The sequence below is a fragment of the Ochotona curzoniae genome, unplaced genomic scaffold (genome assembly GCF_017591425.1).
Source record: "Ochotona curzoniae isolate NIBS_2020 unplaced genomic scaffold, NIBS_Ocur_1.0 contig_3190, whole genome shotgun sequence".
Classification (NCBI taxonomy): Eukaryota; Metazoa; Chordata; class Mammalia; order Lagomorpha; family Ochotonidae; genus Ochotona; species Ochotona curzoniae.
In genome coordinates, this window is record NW_024465751.1 from 4,561,351 (window position 1) to 4,575,380 (window position 14,030).

The following is a 14,030-nucleotide window of genomic DNA, read 5'->3' on the forward strand; positions in this document are numbered from 1 at the left end:
TTTATCACTCAACACATCTAGATACATGCTGTATAAATGAATGCTTGAGTGATTGAAGCAATTAGCTAATCCATACTTCTTTGATGACTCCCTTATCATCTGCTGGACAAAGTCCTTATTTTTTCAACACATCCCAACAGTCTTCTGCAACTGCTGAGTACTGCTCCGCAATCCAGCTGATGATGCATATTTGTGGAACAGGTACTTTGTCCTCCAGTAGAAGTGAGCTGGCTGATAGCTCTTGTAGCATGTAGTGGTAGTCCCAAGGATGGTGCCTTCCTGTGCCATTGCTGGCTACTCCAAGGCTCCAGCTTCTTTGTGTCAGGTTGATGAAATCTTCTATCCTAGAAATAGGCTTTCAGGCCTAGGGGAATCCTCTCTTTTCTTCTGTTTCTGTGGTATTGTCAGTTTTTTTTTCAGTTCATACCCTTCATACATCGTATGATACAGGTCCAACCATTTGGCATTTTGTGGATGCAGGGTCCAAAACTTGGCCACAGGAGTAATACACACCATTTGTATTTACCACATGCCTACTAAGCATTAAGCCCCCTGTATTAATGAAGAGATAACTAAAGGAATCCATTTGCCTTTTACCATGCTGTGCATCTGAACACCATAATGTTTTTATCCCTAAGATGTAATATACTTTTCATTCCTAAAGATTTCACTATTATGTATCTGTTTACTCCACTGTTACACATGTTCTTGAAAATCCTTACGATGATGCCATGAAGCTGTCTGTTACAGGTTTAATTCCCCCCCACCAAGTTGTATTTAATTCAGAGACGCTATACCCCAACTGTGACCTTATTCAGAAACAGGACCCCTGAAAAGGTCATCAAACTATGTGATCTCATTGAGGCGGCACTTCACCCACCATGACTGACGTCTGTCTGCAAAGGAGTAGCAGGTGTGGAAGAAAGACTATGTCCATGTCTCCTTCAGGAGAAATTGTAGAAGCCAAGGGCTACCTGAGGCTTTGAGAAGCCATTGGAGACAAAGGGTGGTGATTTATACTCATTGCCCTCAGGAGGAACCTACCCTGCTTCCCCTTGGATCTCAGACTTTCAGCTTCTGAAATGAAGACAGTTTTCATTGTTGAGGATACTGTGTCTCTGTTGATTTACTACAGCTGCCCTAGGAAACTAATCAATTAGTATTTTAGTATGCATTTTAGGTGTCTGCTTTGAGGCTCAAAGTCATGCAGCTTACATGTGATAAAACTTAGGTTGGAATGGAGACTTTCAGAGACCTCCTCTTCCCCACGCCTGTATAGAATTTTAGTTGTAACGGACACAGAGAAAGTAGGACAAATGGAAACACTGATGATTTGGACCTCCCAAGGGAACAGGGGCCCTAAGGAGTATATGTAACATTAATTATTTTTGTTTTGTTTAACATAGCTGATTAAACCTGATATGATTCTGAGTACTGTCTTTTGCTTGGAGAACTTTGCCCATTCTGTGGCGTATGTTTCTCCTTCCGTGTTTCTGGGGAGTCTCTGTGTCTGTGGGACTTTTGAGTCACTTATTCGAACATGACCAATGTACACAGGAAGTCAGGTTGAAGGGTAACACCTGAGGGTACCAGCTGCGAGCTGAGCATCACCACAGGGGTCAGCAAATCGGGTTGACCCTTCCCAGAGACCCAACAGAAGGTCACAGTCATAATTCTGATTCCTAGTCAGTGGTTGCTGCAACTTAAATCACCACATCTTGGAGTTGTTATTGCTATCAAGATTCAGCTCCTCTAAGCTTTCATGGAGGCAAACTGTTATTCCACCCATTGTATCGAAGATTTGGTCACTATAATTTTTCAGTGAAATGAAGTCCAAGCTTAATTTTTGTTTTAGCATTATCTTTAGGCTATTTATCTAACTCTTGGATTAAGCTAAGATTTTTTTCTTAATTTTATGTAAGAGAGAGACAGAAAGTAAGGAGAGGAGAGAGTGATAGATAAACATCTGCTTGTCTACTCTCCAAATGGTCACATTGGTTAGAGCAGAGCCAAGGCAAAGCCAGGAACACAGAACTCCATCTTCTACATGGATGGCAGGGACCCAACCAGAAATCTGAGTTTGAAAGCTGAGCTGGGATTTGAATCTTGGCCCTCTAACATGGGATGCAGGCATCCCAAGAGGTATTTCAGTTGCTGAATTAACCACATGTCCCAAGCCAAGCTTTTATTTATATACCCAAGGCATTGGGTTGCACATCAACACATCACTTCTTCAGTCTTGATAGTTTTGTGTATTGGCAAGGAGCATGTAGCCCTTTTTGTGGCATTTTCTCATTATTTAGTGAACAATGAAAGACTCCAGGGTGTGAACTCAAAAAGCATTAACATTTGAAATCTAGGTATCTTAATTTAGGCAGTGTGCTAAGTACTAGGGAAAACTATATGGATAACACAATTCCTGCTTCCACAGAGTTCTGAATCGAGGTGGTTACAGAGACAACAAAAAAAGCTTCGCAGATTTGTAGAGTCACAGGCGAAGTCAGGATTTGTGAGCATTTTAGCAAATCCTCTTTGCTGGCTCAAGGAACTTGAGTCAGGGATACCAACAGCAACTGTACCTGACCGAGCTGCACTCAGAAAACCAATTCCTGAAATAGGCCACTTGCACAGAGACAGGCACTCCACATTGCCTGGGGCATGTGTGAAGATATTTTTATGAGCCTGCTTATTCACAGCTGAGCAGACCGACATGTGCGATCTGGTATCCTTAAATCCCCTGCTGCAAGTCTTTAGTGTGAGCACCACTTGTGATTCTACTTCTTACAGGTACCTGTATTGCCAACCATGGTGTTCTTCATGTGTGCGTGTGCTGCTCTCTTCCTGTAAGCACAGACTCAATCCCAGCCCTCCAGACTTACAGCATATTTCCAGTAGATAAGGAGCTGATATGTAAGTGGACAGATATTTAGCTTGGTAATAATCTCTCATAAGAACATATGGAGGGATTGTTCATGAACAAAGGTGTAAACACAGCTTATTTACAATCCATAGATCATGGGAATAAAATCAAACAAATTTGACAAATACTGTGAACAATAGAATACTTGGTTAATCAACCTTACCATCTTCAGAAATGAAGACTAGTTTTAAATAATTTGGAACATTAACTATTGCAATAATAGCAAAAAAGGACATGCAACAGTATATAGAACAGTGAACATGTTAAAAAATTACTGAAAATCAAACAAATACTAAAATATTATTTCCATTCTGAAAGGCAGAGGGAGACACTTCCATTCACTGGCTCACTCCCTAAATGGCTGCATTAGTGACACAGGTGCTCGAGCCATCACCTGCTTTAGCCATCTCCTGCTAGCCCATAGGGTGTGTGTTAGCTAGGATTGAAATTGGAGCCCACACTGCATCCCAGGCACTCCGCCATGGTATGGGATGAGTCAAATGGCATCTTGACTGCTGGGAAAAATACCCACTCCAGTTGAAATGATTTGTACATCACGTGAGTATTTTCTGGTGTATGAGTTTTTATTGTAGCTGTTTTCAGAATTGTATATAATTAACATTAAGAAATCTCATAGAGATAAATTTCTTTCCTTCTTTATCTGAAAGGCACAGTTACAATGTGAGAAGGAGCCACACAGGTGGGGCAGAAGGAGAGGGAGGGAGAAAGAGAGAGACAGAATGCTTTTAATTATTGGTTCACTCCTTAAGGAACCACATCAGGGCCCAGTGCAATGGCTCAATTGGCTAATCCTCCCCTTGCTTGCAAAGCGCCAGCTTCCTATATGGGCACTTGTTTGTGTCCTGGTTGCCCCACTTATCCTGCTCCCTGCATATGGCCTGGGAAAAAAGTGGAGGATGGCCCAAAGCATTAGGACTGTACACCCATGTCAGAGACCCAGAGGAAGCTACCGGCTCCTGAATTCAGATTGGCTTGGCTCTGGCTGTTGTGGCACTTGGGGAGTGAAGCAGCGGAAGAAGGATCTTTCTCTGTGTCTCTCCTTCTGTCTGTAAATCTGCCTTTCTAATAAAAACAAATTTTAAAATAATTGCAATAGCTAAGAACTTCACCTGGGTTTCCAAATAAGCTGACTGTGGCCCACGCACGTGGGCCATCTTCCACTGCCTTACTAAACACATCAGCAGGCAGCTGGAACAAAAATGAAGTGAGCAGGACTTGCATTGCATTCGTATGGAATGGCAGCATTGCAAGTGGCAGCTGAATATCTTGAGCCACAGTGCCGTCCCTTTCAAAAATATTCTAAATTGTAGTACAATTTAATTAATTTTTATTTTCAAATGTCCTAGTCACTAGAAATAAACAAAGCATTCTAAATGTGAGTTTTTTTTAAAATGAATGGAGTGAATAATGTTAATCTACTGATCTATGCTGATCTTCATTAGAGGAAACTCATTAGACACAGATGTGGCCAAATCTGAGTCTGACAATTTGCTAGGAAATCTTATTGTGTCTCCCATGAGTCACTGTGGCCCTTGAAACTGAAAGAATTGTAAATCTGATAAGAAGAAAACAGAGGTGATAAAATCTGTTATGTGAATTAAATTATGATCTCCCATTTTTACTTATGTATTTCCTCAACTCCTTCCCTGTATCTGTGTCCTATTTCCCAGTAAATAGAGGAAATAAAATACTCAAGGGTTTGACATAATGATAGACACTAAGATTTATCTGTATTTTACTTGAAACTAGACATTGTCCAACAAGTTTCTGTTGTTCATTTACACATTTATTTGGTATCATAAAGGAGATAAGTGTCTCATATGTTGAAAATTTGTCTTAATCATTTTCCCTGCCTCATTTGCCCATGATTCTTGCTGTTTGACATTCAAATTATGTATGATTCCGAGAGTTACCTGAAAGTATGTATTTCTTCTGATAAGTGAAGTGTTCCTTATCTGTCTGATGTTTGTCAACGATGTTGATGGAAGAGTGACAAGCCCAGCAAATTAAGATTCCCGTGGGAAGAGTCCTATTAGGTTAGAGAGAAAGCCAGGCAGAGCTTGAACCTAATTCTTCTGACTTTTGGCAAAATACACCCATGACATTTTGTCTAATAATCTTTTAGTTTCTTGGGGTCAAGAATAATGTCATTTGTGTTTACTTCATTAGAATTTGGCATAATATATGACACTTAAGGTACATTAAATGAATGACAATATGTCTATCTTTGACATTTTGCAAGTACTCAGTACTGAGTGAATGCTAAAAAAGTTTAATAAGTCTTTGTTGGATAGTTTTCATACAAACTGAAATTTTTAACGGAGTGATTTGTTATCCGATTTAAATAGGACTGGTAATAACTATATTACAATGATAAAAGACATTTCCTAATCTGATCATCCATTTATCTGTTCGAACTCCTCCTCAGTGCTAGTTCTATTCCATGCTTTCTGTTGGGATTAGGGAGATAACAGTCCACTCCCAATGATAATTTTTTATCATGTGCATGAAGTTTCAAATGCCCGGATTTTCTCCATCCTGTTTTTATTCTTCTACATGAAGTAGGGATTTGATTGATTTGATTGATCACTTGGAAATGCCTCAGTCAGATCCAATGTTCTTGGAGTGTCTATAGTGATCAAAGATGCTATAATGGAGCCTTGACAAGGTCCTCAGAGAAATCACAGAGTAAATCCACCAAGGTCTTTGGAATAAAATTAGTTTTACCTTTATTTTTACCTCATTATTACTCTTTTTTTTTTTTTTAAGAAAATCCAACTTGCAACTGAGCCCAAGGAGAGGCCAGACAGTTGGCCAAGGCACAAAAATGATGTACATCTTATGCAAATGTTATCTGATCCACAAACATAATGTTGAATACAATGTGGTCACAACCCAGCATTAAGAGAAAACAGTGGATATACAGAGAGGAGGAGAGACAGAAAGGAAAATCTTCCATCTGCTGATTCACTCCCCAAGTGGTTGCAACAGCTGGAGCTGTGCCAATCCAAAGCCAGGAGCCAGGAGCTTCTTCAGGGGCTCCCACGTGGGTGCAGGGTCCCAAGACTTTGGGCCATCTTGGCTGCTTTTCAGGGCACAAGCAGGCAGCTGGATGGAAAGCAGAGCTGCCAGGATTAGAACAGCCACCCATATGGGATCCTGACAAGTGCAAGGTGAGGACTTTATCCCCTAGGCTACCATGCTGGGTCCGAATAACTGCTTTACTTTTTTTTTTTTTTTATAATGATTATATGGTTGATCAGGATGGGAAAAATTGAGGTTTGTGAAAAATTGGGTGAACTCAGTGTTCCAAATTTGTTATTTTTTTTTAAGATTTATTTTATTTTTATTGCAAAGTCAGATATACAGAGAATAGGAAGATCTTCGTTTGATGAATCACTTCCCAAGTGACCGTAACAGGCGGTGCTGCACCTATCCAAAGTCAGGAGCCAGGAACTTCCTCCAGGTCTCCCATGCAGTTGCAGGATCCCAAGGCTTTGGGCCATCCTCGACTGTTTTCCCAGGCCACAGAAAGGGAGCTGGGTACAAAGCAGGGCTGCTGGGATTAGAACTGGCACCTATATTGGATCCTGGCACTTTCAAGGTGAGGACTTTAGCTGCTGTTTCTGGAGGAAGGGGAGAGATATAAGGGGAAGTTCTAGGTGTTTTATAGTTCTTTGTGACCTGCTCATTCTTACTAGTTTGATATAAACATTGCATTTTAATGTTTTACTCTGTTTAGACTATTGTTATTTTAAATATTTCTTCTGCTTATGTCTAGATCCACATCAGACAGTTTTGTAATTCATGTTTTCAGCATTGCGGTTGAAATGCCAACGTGACAGCTGATTGAATTCGCTTGTGATTTTTTTTTGTGCTTCCTGAGTGCTTTTTTTCTTCTTTATATTCTGTGACTCATCATTTAGTTTTTAAAATCATTTCCTTTCCATTTCCTTGTTATTTTGAGGATATGGCTGTTTCTAATAAATTTTCATAGCTTTGAGTTTTTTTTTCGTTGTAACAGTTTATTGTCCCTGGATATATGACCTAGTTGGATGATTTGTTTTCTCTCAATAGACAATGTTGTGTTTCCTCTGATCTCTATAGTGCCCAGCAGAAATCTGCTATCATCCCAAATGTACACTAGCAGGGTAGATGCCATTCTACCGGCTCTGCTGTCAGTATGTTTGCTGTTTTTTTTTTTTAATTACAAAAACAGTTCTGATGGAAATTGGGGAGTACTTTTATGTGTTTATTTTGCTTGTGATTCATTCAGCTCTTCAATCCACAGGCCTTCATATTTTCAACAAATTTGGGAGTGTTGAGCATTTATTTATTTAAAATTATTTTCAGCTATATTCTCTTTTGTACTTTTTAAATAACCGGTCTCCAGTGACATAAATGTTAAATCTTCTGCTATTCTGGTTTCCCTTGACTTTTGATGACAAAATTCAGTAAATTGAAAATATGCTAGTTTGAAAATGCACTTACTGAATCTAACACACCAAACATCAAAGCTTAGCCTACACTCCCTAAAACACTCAGAACACTTCCTTTAGCCAACAGCTGGGCAAAATAATTTCATCAAATGACTAATACGAAATCAGTTTAGAGCAATATATTAGATATCATGTAATTTCTTGATTTTTACGAGACAAAGAATGGTGATATGGAATTACCTTTATGCCAATATGATATAGCTAAAAAATCATAAGCTAAATCTTGTAAATTGGGGGGTCATCTGGATCGCTACAGATCTTTCAGGTTCTGATGGGTTAAAAAATGTTTTTATATCCAGTTTCTTCTTTCTAGCGGTTTAGATTAAGTAACTGCTTTCATCTTATCTTAAGATTTACTGGTTTGTTCCCCTACTCCTTGTTGTTTGCTAAGCTTACCCCTTGCATGTTTTATTTTTATTGTTTTTCAGTTTTGAAACTTACACTTCTCTCTTTTTGTCTTTCATTTCCTTAGAGTTTCTGATTTCTTAATGCTTAATCATGCTGATACTTTGTGTTTGAACCACTTTCTTGATGATTGATTTTAAAATCTCTACCAGACATTTGTACCCCTCTGTGACCACATTATTTACCTTTATATTGTCTTTAAAAAATTCAACTTAGATCTTCCTGGCTATTGTTGAGTGATTTATTGTCAAATTCCAGACATTTTGGGGAGTTAAATTATCAGACCCTAGGTAACATCTAAGCTTTTCAACGTCCTAGTCAACTCAGACTGCTAAAACAAATCTGTCATAGAAATTGATTTCTCTTAGTTCTGGAGCCTGGGAAAGTCTAGATTAAAGTTTCTGTTGTCTGTAGAACACATACTTTCTGGTTTATGGAAAATCATCTTCTTGCTGTCTCTTCACAGTGCTGCAAGAAGAAGCAAGCTCCATCATGATACCATTTTGGCCTACTTACCTCTTAAACACATCTGGAATATGTTTTTTTTCAGACTGGCTTCAATCTGTAACATCTGGATACATGTTGTAATACTCCAGCCACCTCATTTTTTGTAGACACGGCTAACACTCCCATTTCCCAACTTGACCTCTCCAATATTTCCCTAAAAATATATATTTTTTTCCATTTAAGAATGATGATAAAATGTCAAGAATGATGATAAAATTACATTGAGTTCATCCTCATGGTAGGTCTAGAGAGGATTTGACAAGGCAGGGTTAAGGAGATACTGGAGTCGGCATTTGGTTTCTTCAGTGTATTGGTTAAAGTACTTTTACCTTATCTGGGTTGGTGAGGTGGGTTGACCAATAGATGTGTTAAGTCACAGAGGGAGAAATTGGCAAGATTAGGAGAAAGATGTAAAGGCTACTTGTGACTAAATTTCAGCAGTGTATGTATGCATGGTGATGTATGGTTCATATATTGTGTTGTCTGTATGAAGGCAAGACTGAGAATTAATGTAATGTAGACTTGTAGACGTAGTAATTCACAGTTCTTTTAAGTAGCATTTGAGTTTTATTCTGCTTTATTTTCTGTAGTACTGATAAGTCAGGTTTCATTCTCACTTGACTGACAAGGATTCTTGTACTCAGTGATTTTCAGTGACCTGTCTAAAATTCTTCAATTTAATAGCAGCACTAAGCAAACAAGTTGTTTATAAAATGTTTGGAGTAGATGAGTGTGTCATCCCTGAATTTCTGTCCTCTTGACTTGTCTGACAGGTATCATAATTCAAGCCAGAGAATGTAGAGGCAATTCTTTCCTGCCAAAGTTGCAGAACCGCCCCCACATCTCATTAACAACACTCAAGATACTTTGACCAATACAGAGTCTGGGGGAAAATTACTTACTGCTGCTGTATCCTGCTCTGCGGGTACTTATGTTATAAGGTCTTTGACATCTAGAAACATGAAAAGTATCCTGTGATAGAGTGCTAATGTGATATTAGAACATTTTAGTAGCAAACAGATATAGACACCTCCTGTTCTACCAGAGTAATGTGCATTAACTTGCCTGGAGAATCTTCTTTTGTTAAATTTTGCAGTTGGAAAGGCTGAGATATCAGGGTCCTAAAAGGTCGTGTTTTACAAAAGCCGTTGGATGAATGAATTTCTAGTAAGTCTTCATGTGCATGGCATATTCTCCCTCTAAGGTACTCAGTGGATTCTGGCATAGTGTTAATGATGAAGTTGGAAGCATTGGTTTGACTTATTCATCTCCACTTACTAATTCAATTCTACGTTGTTCTTCACCTCTCTTGGATATTCTCATGGCTAACATATCTTTAAATCTGGGACTCTAAATTCTGTTTTCAGTTTATCCTCTCTCCCCTGGCCCTCTATCTATCATTGATATCTCCAAAGACAGAGCATATCACCAGGGCACTGGTTTTCCATTCCTTGGTATCCAGCTTAATTCAGTTTAATTGGTGGCTTAGAATTTCACTTGTGTTTTAATGAACAGCTGTTTATTTTTCCCTTGCCTCTGTTGTAGAGTCTAACCCAATGCAGGTGTAAATTCTTGTATTTTTTTTTATGATACAGTTCCATAGGCCCTGGGATTTTCCTTATTCCTTCACCAATCCCCTAACCCCCGCTGGGTTCCCCAATATCATTACTACAGTATAGTTCTTCGTACACAGCCATATGTCCATCACTGTGGGCATGGACAATGGCAGAGTCCAGCATCCTATTGTCAAGATAGAGTAAAGAGTTTCATTGGGAGTCCATCTTTGTCTGGAAGTAGAGATGCGTACTGTATTGTATCCTCACATCTGGATATGACAGTCTTCATTACACAGTTATTATATCCCCTTAAATGAAAAGCCACAACACAAAATCAACAACAGGGGAAAAAAAAAGAAATCAACAAAACTGTAAAGTTAAATAACATCCTACTGAATGACTAATGTGTTGCTGAAGAAATGACAAACAAAGAACTTTCTTGAGAAAATGATGTTTCTATATGATCTGTGAGTCATTGAAGAATTTAATCAGAAGAAAGTATTTTGAAGAGTTGAAACTAACAAAAAAAATCCATGAGATACAGTTTCCACAAACTTTGTTGGTGAAATGTGTCTCCTGTAGGCAACAGATAGATGGGTTTTGTGCTTTAATTCAATCTACTAATCTATGATGTTTGATTGATGAGTTTAAGACATTTACATTCAGGGTTAATACAAATAGGTGGTAATTTGACTCTGTCATTTAGCATTTTAGCAATTTTACTGGGATGTTCTTCGCATTTACCTTTGATTTTGTTGGGCGCTATTCCTCTTCTCTCTCTAGAGAACATCTTGTATCATATATAGGGCAGGTTTGGAAGAGGCAAATTCTTTTTACTTTACTTTACTGTGGAAGAATTTTATTTCATTTTTAAAGACAAAGAAAAGTTTTGCTGGATATGTTATCCTAGGCCGAAAATTTTTTTGCTTTTAGAATCTGAAATATGTCACTCCATTCTCTTCTTGCCTATAGAGTTTCCTGTGAGAAGTCTTCTGTGTGTTTAATTGGCATTCCTTTATATGTCAGTTGATTTTTTTTCACGTGCACATGAAAGGATCTATCCATTATGATGTATTCAAGAGAGCTTGATGATCATGTGTCTTGGTGAAGATTGCTTTAGGTCAGGCCTGTTGGGAGTTCTGTACCCTTCCTGGAAGAAATGTTACTTCCCAATTCTTTCTCTAGATTAGGGAAAATTTCTCTCACTATTTCATTAAATACATTTTTAAGCCCAGCTTCCCATAACTCTTAGAGTTCGCCTTTTAATAGTGTCTTTCAATTCTTGAATACTTTTTTTGGTCTGATCCAGCTCTGCTTCCAGTTTGTTGTTTGTTTCCCCCTGGTGACAGGAAATATCTTCTAATTTTGGGATTCTTGCTACTGCTTGCTTCATTCTATTTTGGAGACTCTCCACTGTACTTTTAGTTTGCGCCACTGCATTCTTCATTTCTGACATAACGGCTTTCATTTGATCCATTTCCAGTGTGACATATTCCTTGAACTCTTTGAATGCCTGCTTTATGTGCTTCTCATTGTTGATGAGAAGTTTTATAACAAGTGTTTTGAGTTCTGTATCTCCCATTTTCTTGATGTCTTCCTCAGTGAACCCCAAGTTTGACAAAGGGTTTTGCTCCTTTTCAGGGGTGTCTTCAGTAATATCCATTGTGCCTTTGTTTCTTCTTTTGCTCTTTGTACTTCTGGTTAGCAGAGTCTTCTTCTTGGGGCAGATTTCTATGCTGTGTCACCCACAGGTCTATGGTTTGATTTTACTTATTGCAGTTGGTATATGACTCTTTGCTTGCAGCTAATTGTGCCTCTCCCTTCAGAGAGTTGCAGGTTTGGGTTCTTATGTTAGATTTCCACCGTGGTCTCCATATCCCCAGCTCCTGGCTACCACTCTCTATCTTTTATTTATTTATTTATTTAATATTTTTAATTACATTGTATTATGTGACACAGTTCTATATAGGCACTGGGATTCCCCCCACACCTCTCCCAACCCTCCCCCTCCCCCATTGCGCAACCACAGTTCAGGTAGTTGAGATTACTTCATTGCAAGCATACACCAAGCACAGAGTCCAGCATCTCGTTGTCCGGTCAAGTTCAGCGGCTCCTTGGGGAGACCCTCCCTGGTCCGAAGACAGTGCCAACAGAGTCGAATCCCGGTCAATTAAAAGCCCCAACATAACATCAGCAACAATATATAACGTTAAGGGATAAATTGACAAAGTATTGAGTAACCAATTTGTCAAAATTGGATCCATGATCTTAACAACTTCCTGTGACTATTTCAATGACATTTCAACAATTGAGGTGTGAAACAGTTTTAGGAAGGGTGTGCAGAGAAATATTCCATACCTTGGTGAGGAGTACTTAATCCCCGTGTCCTACCTAGTAAGGTGTGTGTGAGTCCATGCTGACCAAACCTTTCTTGTTGTTCTCTGCCTATCTGTTCTAATTTGTGAGTGAGTGAGTGAGTGTGTGTGTGTGTGTGTTGGGGGGGGTGCTCTGGAGCGTCCCTCATGGTCATTGCAGAGAGGGTGGGGACCCGAAGTTGGAGCTAAGTAAGAACCAGAGATAGCTCCTCTCCCTAGTCCTGAAGGGAGTTTACTGTTCTTCTGTTTCTCAAGACCGCTCAGGTTTCCTGGTTGTTGTTCCGATGGCTTTGGATCTTATGATAAAGGATTCAGCTTCTTCCATCCCGTGTGGTAGATCCAAAGGGGGAGGGAATGTCCTCTGAGTTCTCGGCCTCCGAAGGCATTCCAGTCCCCCGTGGTCTCTTTGGCAGTTGGGATGTGGTCCGTGGCGCCCGTACTGATAGCCCTTAGTGGGGATCCGGGAGACTCCAGGTTTGGGATACAAGCCTCCTCCTGTCCACCTGCTCCACTCTGTGGTCCCCCACTGCTCTGTGCACATGACCTCCTGTTAATAGGTTGTCCGGGTCACTCTTGATTCCCCCTATATGTCTTTGTGGTTTTACTGTTGTCTAATGTTGTCTTGAATCTGTTGTCTACAAGTTACCTGTTATGTGCCTGAGAGGTTACACTACATGGCTTCCTCACACGTTCACAGGAGATGGAAGGTTTCTTTGCTTTCCCGCCCAATTTCTGAGTAGTAAAAGGTTTTGAAAGTATATTTGGTTATACAATTTTAAAAACACATGGGTTGAGACCATATTAGGTAGAGGTCCATCGGGGGAGATTTACATCATTGGGATTCTTTAGGGTTGATTCATGTACCCAAAGCCCTAAAGGTTCATCACGGAGCTTTCTAAGCAGCAATCATAGAAACTAAATCCCAGAGCTACCTGGCCAGGCGGCCAGCATACCTGGCCAGGCGGCCAGCAGATGGATCCTATTGCCAAATGGTGCACTGGCTCCGGACGCGCATGGTAGCGGCCAAGTGCGATCCAGCCATGGGACGCGGCTTGTCCCGGGTTCTTCCAGCCCCCATGCGGAGGCTGGAAGACTACTTCCCCAGGTTCAAGCTCCACCCCTTCCCAGTCCTGTCCCCAGCTCAAGCCCACAGGCGAGCAGTGGAGCAGTCGGACCCGCTTCACAGAGCTCCGTGGGTGGTCCACAGCGCTCTGGCAAGACTCTTTTGTTTTCTTTTTACACCTGCTTGGCGTTTCCTGTTTTGCGCTTTTCGGAGCCTGGGCCTCACCTTTCCACACAGGCAGTGGGAGGTAAGCTGAGGCTCCTGGTAGCTCTAAGCGCTGAATCTCAGCCATGGCTATGGCTGAAGCCAGGGCAATTTTCAACCAGCACCAGCACTCTCTACCTCTTGTGATACTGTGCTGAGGCTGCACCGTTGTCTGTACAAACTTTTTCCCACTTCCAGTTGGAGCAGGTCCCAGGATTAGAGAGATAGCAGGTGTCCTATATAGCTAGGTTGTTGGTAGTGCTGATCTTGCTGGAACCTGTTCGGCGTTAGGTCTGGGTCACACGGACCTATTTTGACCCGTACGATGCTACAGTCGGTATTATTTTCCTGTGGGGCCAGTGCAATCCACGGAGCTCAGTAAGATCTCAAGAGCTCAGCACATGTGCAGCTCACTGTTGCCACACTGTACAAAATGGCGTCTTATGTACCACTACTAGAGTTCTTGATCTGCTGGCTGTC

At 40.4% G+C, this 14,030-nt stretch overlaps 1 non-coding gene across 1 annotated transcript; it reads right to left on the reverse strand.

Annotated features, from left to right (window-relative positions):
* Nucleotides 1–13,548: 13,548 nt before the first annotated feature.
* LOC121155999 lies at nt 13,549–13,673 on the reverse strand. Its single transcript, XR_005883790.1, has one exon. It is a non-coding gene; the product is annotated as a small nucleolar RNA ACA64 (small nucleolar RNA).
* Nucleotides 13,674–14,030: the final 357 nt, after the last annotated feature.